Raw genomic sequence first — 13,433 nt, forward strand, 5'->3', positions numbered from 1 at the left:
AAACCGACATTCAAATCCAGGAGGCACAGAGAACGCCCATCAAAATCAATTAAAGCAGGCCAACACCAAGACATACCATAGTAAAATTTGCAAAATACAGAGATCAGGAAGAATCCTAAAAGTAACATGGGAAAATAAATCCCTAATTTACAAGGAAAACAAATAAGGTTAGCACCAGATCTGTCCACAGAAAGGTGACAGACCAGAAAAGAGTGGAATGATATAGTCAATGTGTTGAATGAGAAAAATACGCAGCCAAGAATACTCTATCAAGCAAGGCTATCTATCGGCATAGGAGAGATAAGGAACTTTCCCAACAAAAAAAACTAAGAAGTCAATGACCATTAAACCAGCCCTGCAAGAAATATTAAAGGGAACTCTTTGAATGGGAAAAACTAAAAGTTACAAAGACTAGAGAGGAAGAGAGAAAATCTTCCAAAAAACAACTTAACAGGTTAACAATGCCACTAAATTCTTATTTATCAATAATCACTCCGAATATAAGTGGACTAAAAATGCTTGAGTGAAAAGACATAGAGTATCAGAATGGATTAAAAAAAAAAAAAAAAACCCCGTCTATATGCTCCTAACAAGAGACTCATTTTAGACCTAAAGATATCTCCAGATTGAAAGTGAGGGGATGCACAACCAAATATTATGCTAATAAACACCAAAAGAAAACTGAAGTAGCCATAATTATATCAGAACAACTAGATTTTAAAGCTAAGACTGTAACAAGAGATGAAGGGCACTATATTATAATAAAGGGGTCTATCAAACAAGAAGATCTAACAATTATAAATATTTATGCCCCCAACTTGGGAGCACGCAGATGTATTAAACAATAACAAATGTAAAGAAACTCATTGATACTAATACAATAATAGTAGGGGACTTTAATACCCAACTCACAGCAATGGACAGTTCATCTAAACAGAAAACCAACAAGGAATCAATGGCTTTGAGTGACACCCTGGACCAGATGGACTTAACAGATATATTCAGAACATCCCATCCTAAAACAGCAGAATACGCATTCTTTTCAAGTGCACACGGAACAGTCTTCCAATAGGTCACATGCTGGGTCACAAATCAGGCCTCAACAAAAATAAAAGATTGAGATCATACCATGCTTATTTTCTGACCTTACTAATCTTTTATTTAAAACCAGTTTAGGGGTCCCTGGGTGGCTCGGTGGGTTAAAGCCTTTGCCTTCAGCTCAGGTCATGATCCCAGGGTCCTGGGATCGAGCCCCACATTGGGCTCTCTGCTCAGCAGGGAGCCTGCTTCCTCCTCTCTCTCTGCCTGCTTCTCTGCCTACTTGTGATCTCTGTCAAATAAATAAATAAAATCTTAAAAAAAAAAACCCAGCTTAAATGAAATATAAATTACAAAAAGACAAATAAGAATCAGTAGATTCATATAATTGAAAATGAAAGGGGATACCAACTTCAGGTATTGGTGAATCAAGGATATAAAGATTTTTAGTATGTCTTCATTCTACATTACAACTCTGTGTGACGTTTCATCTCTCTTACAAACAGCGAAGATGCAGATAAGCAGCTCTGGCTTACCTTGCATTTATAGCTTCTGTTTCTAAGATAGACCACTTCTGTCCCAGCACCCTTCTACAAAAGTTGTAGAAAAAAATTCTGAATGTCCAAGATGTCTACTGTGGCTAGTGTAACATCTTGTGGATCTTATGTCCCTTTCTATATTATCCCACTTATATGGTCACCAACACAGAATAAGACTGATATTTACAACAGCACTCCCAACGAAGAATTTTAATTCCGAGTGGAATATTTCCACATGTTGTAGTGTTGATGAGACTCTAGCCTGAAATAGAACCACACGGGCATCTAGGAAATAATTAAGCCCTGACCCTTGCTAGGCTGTACTATACCTAAAACATGGACACAGGGATTGTATTAACTATTTGTTTAAGACTTTATTTATTTATTTGTCAGAGAGGGAGAGAGAGAGAGAGCGAGCATGAGCTGGGGAGTGGCAGAGGAATAAGGAGGAGGCTCTGCTGAGTGAGGAGCCCAACAGGGACTCAATCCCAGGACGCTGGAATCATGACCTGAACCAAAGACAGACACTTAACTGACTGAGCCACCCAGGCATCCCAGGGATTGTCCTAATTTAAATTCTGCTGGATTCTTCTTACAATGTAAAAATCATTGTGGGTTGCTCAAGTAGTGGTCCACATTCAGTGACTCCAATTCCTTATGTAGCAGATGAGAGAGTGAGATGCATTGGCGATAACACATTGTGTCCTGGGATAGATAGTCTCTTCAGGAAAAGAGTTCCTTGTGCAAAGCAGTAAAAGCTAACTGTGTTAAATCTCTACCTTGTGTTTTAAACTATGCTCTGCATTATTTCACTGAAATCTTATAGCAAGCCCTGTAGAAAGTATGAGCCCAATTTTACAAAGAAATTAAACTTTGTGGAGGTCACAATTTTCAGAATATCAAAGAGCAGATAGAAGATTTGGATTTGGACTTAAGTTTGCCTGAATACAAAATCTCATAATTGCTATCTACCTTACATGTAACAGATTTTTTTTTTTAAACCTCAACGTCATTTGTTAAAGTAATAAGAACTAAAGAGAGAGACACTGATTTTCCAGGATGGACATCCTTCCCCCACAATAAGTGAACAAAACAGTAGCAGTATAACTCAGGTCAATAGAACTTCAAAATGTAAAACCTTATGAGGGGTAGAAAATGCATTTGGGAATTGTGCCCATCAATGCATCCCATTCTCTATGACAGAATTGTTGAAGATGTAAATGAAAGATAAATGAGATAAAATTAATCATGAACAATAGTAGTTGGAAAACTACATACCTGGAAAGATCTTGATTCATGGACTAGGGAAAAAGAGAATGATGCAAATGAAAATTTCTTCATCAAAGATTAAAATAAATGATAACCTCTGGACTAGTAGGAAGGTCTACTTCTATAAGTTTGTGTTAGAAAGTTGAATAATTTCAGAAAATATCTCCACTTAAGGCAATGATATGTTTCAAATGAATGGTATCTTTTACAGAAAATACATAAATGTAAATATCTCTAAGAGGTACTCTGGCTATAAAGAATGGCAAAATTTCCTACAGTATAATGAAAATTGTTATCATTTTTATGATTAAGACTATTTCCAAGTAAAGGACTTAACATGACATTTGTCATATTAGCAATACTTTAAAAAATTAAATGATAATAAAATATATATTTAGGGGCACCTGAGTGTCTCAGTGGGTTAAGCCTCTGCTTTCGGCTCAGGTCATGATCTCAGGGTCCTGGGATCAAGCCCCGCATTGGGCTTTCTGCTCAGCGGGGACCCTGCTTCCCCCCGCCCCCTCGCCTGCCTCTCTGCCTACTTGTGATCTCTCTCTCTGTCAGATAAATAAATAAAATTAAAAAAAAAAATTAAAAAGTATTTCTGATTAGATTCAGATTTTTTTTTTTTCTTCCTAACAGCATAGAGCAAATATCAAGGGGAGGGGCAGGGTGCAAGCAAAATTTTTGCCCAGAAGGTAGTTATCAAGTTGAACAAAAGTGTAACCCCACCACCACAGTTAAAAATTAAAATAAATTAAAAATAAATAAATAAAAATAAAATAGCACTCTTGGAAATGACCAAAGATACAACCTAAGCAGACTTTACTTTTGAGAACTTACTGAACTTCCAGTAAAAATAATGGCAATCTGTGATATGCTGGGCTGGAGTTTCTCCCTCTCTCCTGTACTACCCACCCTTGAATTCTGCACCCCTGTTAAATTGAATGGGAGATTCTCCCAAATTAAGGAAGTTTGTAAAGACCATAATCTTTTCTGCTATCTTTGAAGGAAGCTTTCTCTTTGGAGTACTGGGCAAAATTTACACCCATTGTCATTGCTTATCAAAGTGAAAAATATTCCAGAAACAGGTAAGGGAGGGCTAAGGGTGTGGGTCTACTGAGATTATGCTCACGGTTGAAACAGCATATTTCTAGCTTAGGCCATGTACAAAGAAGTCAGAGAGAGCCAAGCCCTGACCAGCCCTAAATTTTGAATGTGCTTTCTCACCCTGGCACAGATCCATTAGCAGAAGATGCTGGCTTTTGCTGTTTGAGCACAACGTCTGCTTAATCATTGGCCATTCATTAAGCTATGTAGACAAAGGGGCAAATACTAGGAAGGAAGCCATTTTTAAAAATAAAAAAAAAGAATATTCAAAACAAAAATTGAGCCAAGACATTAGCAGCTGCACACTGCTATTAGAATACTATACTATAATCTATGTTACATAAGTATTATACCTATAGTAATAATTATAATCTATTTGAATATATAATAATAAGTCTATGTTACCTATAGTTGTATAATAACCTATAGTAATAAAAATGCAGATAGACTAATTGATTGATGGTACAGAATGGGAGACTCAGAAATTTTTCCACATGTACATGAAAAATTAATATATAATGAAGAAGCAATGAAAATCAGTAGGAGAAAAATACTGTAAAAATGTGTTAGGAATATTTAATATCCATATGGAAAAATTATTGAATTGGATCCTCTGTCCACAGTCAGTTCCAGGTAGCTTGAAAGTTTAAAACTAAAGGGCTAAACTTTTATAGGAAAAAATAAAATATTATTTTTAAAACCTTATGGTACAGAAATACCTTAAAAATGTTAGATTTATAATTATACCATGCTAAATTTAATAACCTCTTGCAAAGGAAATTTGTGATACCTATAAGCAAAAAGTGATCATGTGGTTAGATACAGATGACCATATATACAAATTATATACAAATTAATGTAAATAAATACACATGGACATTTCCTTAAATTTAATCCAACACATTACAAATATCAAGTAGAATAGAATCTTCAAGAGATATAAAGAAGTGTCTTGCAGAAAACACAAATGGCCAATCAACATTTAAAAAAATATATTGCATAGATTATAATTGAAATGCGAATCCAAGACAAAATGAGATCTTGCACCACCATCATTTTGCAAAAATTTATAAAGCATAGCACCAAGAGAGGATATGGGTTAGTGGGAATCTTAAACACTGCTTGTTGATTATGTAAGTTAGTTCAACCAATTTGAAATTAATTTGGTATCATCTCTTAAATTTAAAGATAAGCGAGGCATCTGGGTGGCTCAGTAGGTTAAGCCTCTGCCTTCGGCTCAGGTCATGATCTCGGGGTCCTGGGATTGAGCCCCGCATCAGGATCTCTGCTCAGTGGGGAGCCTGCTTCGCCCTCTCTCTCTGCCTGCCTCTCTGCCTACTTGTGATTTCTCTCTCTGTCAAATAAATAAATAAATAAATCTTAAAAAAAAATAAAGATAAGCATGCCCTTCCATTCACTAAATTCACTAATTGATATTTCTACGATATTAACAACCTGAAAGCAACTCAGTTAATAAATAAATACAGTCTGTTTATGCACAGGACTACCATACCATACAAATAAGTGAATGGCATCTACATACATGAAAGTATGGTTGGAAGATAATCCCCCTTGTGGTTTCTACACATCTTGTATAACTGTCATTTCAAGGATGTTTACAGAGCAAACAGCTTTGGAACTAGAGTGTCTTTCAGGTAGAGGGCATATTTGTTTACTGTCTAAGATCATAAAGATAATGTCTCCAATTGGGGTAAAATTTAAACAGGTTTGCCTGCAGCCTTTTTTTCAAAGACTATGGATTCCTAAGCTCTGGGTTCTTCAACTCTGACACAGACTTATGTGTATGCCGCATCCACCTTACCTTGACACTGTGTCACCCCGTGGAGCTCGTGGGGGCAAGATGCACCCATGAGAGCATGAAGGTCATGTTGCTCACTGCGCGGGGAGTAATCGATTCCTTTGTCTCCACCAAGGAGTCATCTGTGTTCTGCCAGATCTTTGAACTTGTAGCAGACTAGCTTGTCAGTTAGCAAGTGGGCTAAAAATCTCAGACCTTTCACAGTTCCTGATATGTAGAAAAATCTTAGAACATAATGTAATTGAGAATAGTGAGACAAAAGAAAATGTATGAAAATGTATGTAATTATTTCATTTATATTAAATTTTAAAATATGCAATCCGGTAATACCTAGATATGTGTCAAAACTAAAAATAAAAACAAGCTAACATTAATACAAAATTTGGAATACTGTCCACTTCTGGGGAACAGAAGGAAATAGGACTGAGGAGATACATGCAAGGATCTATCTAATTATCAATAATGTTTAATTTTTAAGTTATGTGGAGAAAGGTAGTTCTTATTTTTGGTTATTATAGCACTATAAAATTTTCTATTATATTTGATAAGTGGATTTAAATAAACTTTAAAGAAAATAATTCTTCTTTTTTCAAGAATAAAAAAATGACTAAACAGTTCCAAGTAAGGTAAAATTGTGATGAATTTAGAGACCATGACTTTCAAGTGTGGCTTTTTTTTTTTTTTCCTGTCTTTTCATGAAGGGATCAGGATACAAGAATAAGAGTGGCCAAGACATCCCCTCTGCAGAGAGTTGACGTTTTGTAGGCAGGTGAGGCAGAGGACACAGGGTGGAGGATGCGGGATGATTGAGAAGATGAGAGTCTTTGAAATTATGAAATGAGATGTTTAGAGCAATTAAGAACAGAAAATCAGACTGAGACAGATAGAAACCAGGAGATAAATAAAGGTATGAGAGGAGGTTTAGTGGAATTAAAGGATTAAATATGTATTTGGTAAAAATATGATTTCTTTCATACTTTAGAAGTTGAAGAGTATCTGAGATACTACACACTTACGTGTAGATATGTAGGTGGCCTAAGTTGAATTAAGGAAAGGTAATTAGAATTAAGGAATCAAATTGCTGTAATAAAAGAATGGTCTTGTGAATATTGCATTTATATAGAATAATGGATACATTTGAACTAGAAAAGGTTATGACCAACACTTGATGCCTAAATCACTAGTACCTATAAAAAATGGTTTGAAGTTGCTAAATGAAAATGATGAAAATGACCATGCTTGAAGAACTGAGTATTTACTGATTGTATATTAGGGATTGCAAGTATATTTGGAATAATGATAAAGTTTTACAAAATATATTGTTATGGCATTGTAGGTATTATTAACACATTCAGAGGCATCATAGGCAAGATTCAAAGACCTGGTTTAAGTGTTGTTTTTAGCAATGATCATGAAAAAGTTCTGATTATATAGAAATTGTACAAGTGGTAGAGGTACAGTTTTGCTTGTTGCTAAAGTCTTGTGGATTTACTATTAAAATATTTAAATATTTCCTCAGGTATTAGTGAGGAGTTACTTTGTTCTCTTCCTTCTACGTCCCTTCAGATCAACAACTAAAGAATAGATGTTTGCACTGCAGGTGGCCTCCAAGATCCTCTGTTACCAGCTCTTAAATATCTTGCTATTACCCATGTGTATATGTACATTTACATACACAAAGTCATATGGATGTGTCTTAACATCAAAGGCATATCCCTCTGACTACAGCCTTCTAACTTTCTTCTAACTACTTTCACCAAAACCATTCTTCAAGGAACTTCAACTTTATCTTTCTGAAACTGCATATTCATGACTCCCTCTAGTCTTTGCTTCCACTTTCCCTCGTGTGGAGTAGATAGCCAAGTTTTTAGTACCTTCAGTGCTAACACTAAATTTCTTGACCACTGTCTCTGTCTGGTGTTTAGATATTAGACTTAAGACTCAGTCCTAGGCCCCTCTTATGCTCCAATTTTTATTTACATGATTTTATAATGCCCACAGTTTATGGTTTTACGTATTCATTTATGAACCCCAAGTCTATTTTCCTGATTCTGCTCCACTGAACTTCATGCAGCTAAAGACAGCTGCCCATTCAAAATCTCCCATCAGGACTCTGATAAGCTCTTTATACTCAAAATTTCAAAAAACTGAACATATGATCTGCTTATCCTTATACTATTTTGTACTTGTTGAATTTCCTTTTTTATTTCTTTTTAAAAAATTCCTTTTCACTTTTTTAAAATAAGTGACAGTTGACATCATGTACTGAAGTATGGTTTAGGAACAAGAATTTTGCGAGTCTTCTTTGAAAACTTCCTGTCTTCATTCACAATTTGCAAATAGCACATTTAATTCTCCTGGCCATAATGATTAACTCACAAGTTAACAGGTTTCCTAAACCAGTTCAATAAAAATGAATCTTATCATTATCAGCCAAAACAACCAAGTATAAAACAAATAAGGCTGCAGAAACCAAAGAAAGTACACAAAAAAGAAACTACGTTGTTTAGCACTGGATTTTTAAAAATTATGTAACTTTTTTGGGTAAATTTTGTCAATGGATTTTTCTTATTTGATAAAATCAGTTATAAATTCTGCTATAAAATCTACCTCTAGATAAGTCTTCCTCTCATACACTCCTAGAGATCCTATATTTTTTTCAAGTGTGCTGTGACAATTTGGAATTATATATTTGTTTAACTATTGGATAAATATCTATTGCTTTCATTAGAATGTAAATTTCAGGTGGAAAATAATGTTTTTGTTTTCTTTTGTTTTGTTTTGTTTTACCATTCAATCCCCAGTGCAGGGGCACTTAGGCTCAGTGGGTTAAGCCTCTGCCTTCAGCTCAGGTCATAATCTCAGGGTCCTGAGATTAAGTCCTGCATTGGGCTCTCTGCTTAGCAGGGAGCCTGCTTCCCCCTTTCTCTCTGCCTGCCTCTCTGCCTCCTTGTGATCTCTGTCAAAGAACTAGATAAAATATTTAAAAAAAAATCCCCAGTGTTGTCACATTATAAGAGTTCAAAATTATTTTTAAGTAACTATAGAAATTTGAACATGGTATATATGAGTAAAATAAGAGTTCAGTGGGTCAGTGAATGGATGGACAGATGGATGGATTTCTTTCAAAAAGTCTTGTTAAAAAAGACTTTCATGGTCTCTAGAGACAAAGTTATCATGTTATCCTCTGAACAGAATTATCTTCTTCATTATTAATTAAAATGGAAAGGTTGCTGAGAAATGTTTGTTTTACTAGAGATGATTTATGACTGTCTCTTCTCAGTGCATAAGGACATTATAATTTGACTAAGCATTTCTCTAACAGGATGAATTTAGTTAAGCAAAGTATTTTTAAAGGCCATCATCAGTATAACAATGTCAAAGCATCAATGATAAATTGTGTTCATAGATTTAACATTTGGAACATGTGGCATTTAAACAGAAAATACACAGGGAACCTGTTTCTCTGTTTTTGGTGGCTTTTTTTTTCCACAACATGGTTAAAGTTTAAAAAGTGTTTTTTTCAAATTATACCTTTTACCCCACATTGTTAGCAACATTTAGAGTATTGATTCTCTCAACTTTCTTGATTTAAGGATTATTTTGAGGCTGTAATAAACACACATCACAATTGGAGACATTCATATGCACACATAATTTTTATATATTTTCAAAACGTTCATGAACCAGTGAAGCCAAATGCCAGTTTAGAAAGATTTACCCGTTAAAATACGACACTTGAAAAATGTATATATGTGTACACAAATTAAGACAGAATGTTTTAGCTCAAATTTACTCTTTACTTTGAATATTGAATTATTAATTTGACTGTAAAATTTTCTGGTTAAAAAACCAAATAGCTTCAAAGCTAATTAAAAACTGTCATCACACCAGGCAAAATGTGCTAAAAAAATGTCCCAATCTTTTGCATGCAATGTTATGTGCTTCAATCTTAACACTGCTCTTTTTCAGAGAATTCTGGAAAGAACAAAGTTTACAAGTCTCCAGAGCCTATATATACTATACAGCATCACAAACAAATTTTATGTAGCTTCTGCTATTACTGTAAATTTTTATTTTATAGTTTATTGTGTAAAACATTAACCCAGCGAATGTTAAGTTTTTATTGAATATGAAGAGAAAAGAAAAAACACTGGTAATAATCTATCTAATGACAGCGTCTCATGAGGAATTTTTATGTTACAAAAGGGCTTGTTTATTTTCATCTATTACTCTTGGGGATGTCTTTGACATTGCACAGATTCTAAATTACTACTCAAAGCTCATTTTCCATTTTTAAATAGCATTTTGTTATTATGTATTAACATTTTTCTGGTTCTCCCTGATGCCCTGGTACAAAAAGGAAATCTTTGTAAAGACTGATAAGCAGACTACATAGACATTCTACTCTTAAGATTATTGTCTGAGGACTGTGCCCTCTTAGAGACTTTGGAGACAAGTTTGCCTTTGCCTTCATCCAAAATGTTGAAGAATTAAGTGCCAAAACACTCAAATAGGGGACCTTTGATGAAGATCAAATTAAGGCCAGAGCTTTACTTTGTTCTGTGTTGCTAGTCGCCATGACAAATAAATATACAGAAGATAAAACTTGCCATTGAATACTGAAACAACATATTCTTAATTCTAAACAGTTACATCTACCCCTTAGCAAGTTAAATATCATGACTTGGCCCTTGTATTTCTAGATGAAATTCACTTTGCTGACAACATATCTTTTCAAAACCTGAATTGTGAATATATATATATATATATATATATATATATATATATATATCATCTCTGTTTTCAGTTATAGGACATTAATGTTTTCTGCTTTTGGTAACTAAGTCCTCTGGGATCTGTCATCATTACAGGCATGGGTACGCGACTTCTCCAGCTTAAGTACCTTTATTGGCACATCATATCAGAGACTGTTTACTTTCACGTCTAGACCATGCACTAAGTCCAGCCCACGGCACCTCCACAGTCACATCTTCATCTTTGACAGTCTTTTACCTATAAGCTAAGTTTTGTCATCAATTTTGATTTTCTTATAGAGTTCCTTTGTTGCGAAGAACCAGTACTCCTCAAAGTTGTGTCAAGTTTAATGGAATGTGTGGAAACTTTTCAAGAAAAAAAAAAAATGCAGACTTGAAGTTGTGAGTAGAAGCTGAAGTAGGAAGTCCACAGTAACCTAAGCAATGATCCATTTCTTCTTTCTCTGTGTCATTCTCTGTCCCACCCCACACCTCAGTTTATCATCTCTACTTAGCTCTTCATGTCTACTCCAGACATGGGCTTCTTTTTGGCCAATAGTTTTCTTTGCAATAGCCCCTACAGCTGTTATGTTTTAAAATGTCTTTAAAATGGCTTTTCAAGCTCCACTTCAACATGAACTTACTATTTAAATACCTGGACCTTACTGGAAATCATGTGTCTCTCTGTTGAAATTTTCAAGGAAACTAATCTGCCTGTTTGTCCACTGATGGATTCTCTAGTAGAGTAGGAGTTAGTCCCTGACCAAATCAATGGCACCTAGGGACAGAGTCCCCAAGTCAAAATACCTCTATGGCATTTCTTAGGTGTTGAGTTTTGGCTGGAGAGGTGTTTTAAGGAATGAAACATGAAAGGACAGAAATGGCAAAATATGTCTCTTCCAGCTTGACTTATGAAGACATTTCACATCTAATCCTACTGATTCAATATTCGGTGTTAACTCCCAGCAGATTTTGGCATTAATTTTACCACGTGCTCGTGTTTTTAAAAATGGTATTACTAAGACATAATTCACCCATTTAAAGTGTACAACCAGTGCTTTTTAGTATGTTCATAGAGTTGTGAAGCCATTACCACAATCTAATTTGAATAATTTTGCTCCTACTGAATAAACCCAATACCACAGTTTTGCAGTTTGTTTGTTTGTTTGTTTGTTTCTTTCTTTCTTTCTTTCTTTCTTTCTTTTTTAAGGTTTTATTTATTTGCCAGAGAGAGAGTAGGCAGAGAGACAGGCAGAGAGAGAGGAGGAAGCAGGCTCCATGCTGAGAGGAGAGCCCAATATAGGGCTCGATCCCAGGACCTTGGGATCATGACCTGAGACGAAGGTAGAGGCTTTAACCCACTGAGCCACCCAAGCGCCCCAATTTGGCAGTTTCTTAAGAATTTAAATACAGAGTTACCAGGGTCTAAGTTGCATCCATGTTGAAGTGTGTTTTATTCATTTATTTCTTTTTCTATTGTTGAATAATATTTCATTGTATGGATATACCACATTTGACTTATATCTTATTTATTAATATATCCAGTGATGAACAATTTGTTTCTATTTTTAGGTAATATGAATGATACCACTCTGATCCATTTGTGGACAAATTTTTGGGTGGGTGTGTCTTTCCATTTTATGAGGAATGTATTTAGAAGTTGAATTTCTGGGTCATATGGTAACTCTGGTCCCTGATCCTACTTCCTCCCTCCCTCCCTCTCTCGCTTCCTTTCTCTCTCTCTCTTTCTTTCTTTGCTCCCATCTTAGATTGAAAGTTCTCTTTTGGGATATTAAAGGGTACATCCTTGGTTACTGAAAGACTTTTTCAGACTTCCAGGGCTATGTGTGATTTTATTTTTAAACTTGCCTTCCAAGAGGTTGGCCCTAGGTCAGAGTGACTTAGTGTTCAGACTCTGCTCAAAGGTACTTTAAGCCCTTGGTACCAATAAATCCTCTTGTCTGTGTTGATGGGTTTGTGTGTTTTCAAGTCAGCTCTGTATCCTTTTCTGATTGCTCCTGAGTGAGTCCAACATAGGGCATTTGCACAGCCTTTTAGATCCCCAGGGTTGACTGTGATCCCAGGAGGGTTTCTCTTGCCCCCCGCCCCGCTCCTGGTTATTTCTGTTAAACTTCTAGCTTTTCTGCCTCTTCTTTATATTATGGAGCTATCAGCCTTCTCTTAACCACTCTTCGCTAAGATCTCCATTGTTTTTGGACAGTACCCTAAGAAGGAGTTCCCCATTCTCTGCTTCAAACTGAGGCAGTTCCTTTAAGCTGAGCTGAACAATTTGCATCTCTAAAGCCTGCTTTCCTCCTGGGCAATATCCTGTGCCAAGGCACTGAGGCTGTTTTCCTGGAATGGCTCTCTTGCTCAATGAGTGGGCACCAAGGGGGTTGGTACTGTGGTCTTCTTGGCTTGGAACCTCTGCTCTATGAGTAAGTGGGGCCATGGGCAATCTCGTTCCCAATATTCATGATTCTATTAGAAAGATTTATTTTAAGTAACGAGGTATCTGACCAACTTTACTTTGAAGAATAGCCATGCTTTCTGAAATTCTATAATTTTACTATCTTATGATAGGACCTTTACAAATGATTTATAATTGTTTAATAACTTATGGTTTATAGCAAATTATCATAAAATAACTCTTTGAATGCTCATAGACCATGAAGTAGATTAATACCCTCATCTTAAAAGTCAGAAAAATGAAAGAGATATATGCAGTAGTTTGCCAAAATCATTTAACTAGAAACTGCCATGAATTAAAGTAGGAAGTTTTCCATATCCATGACTTGTCCTTTTTCCCCATATACTACAATTTTATTCATATTGAGAAATTATGGATATTATATTAGACACTAATGTCCAATAAAAATAGGTGCTCAATAAATGTTGTGA

Source organism: Martes martes (genome assembly GCF_963455335.1).
Source record: "Martes martes genome assembly, chromosome: 3".
Lineage (NCBI taxonomy): Eukaryota > Metazoa > Chordata > Mammalia > Carnivora > Mustelidae > Martes > Martes martes.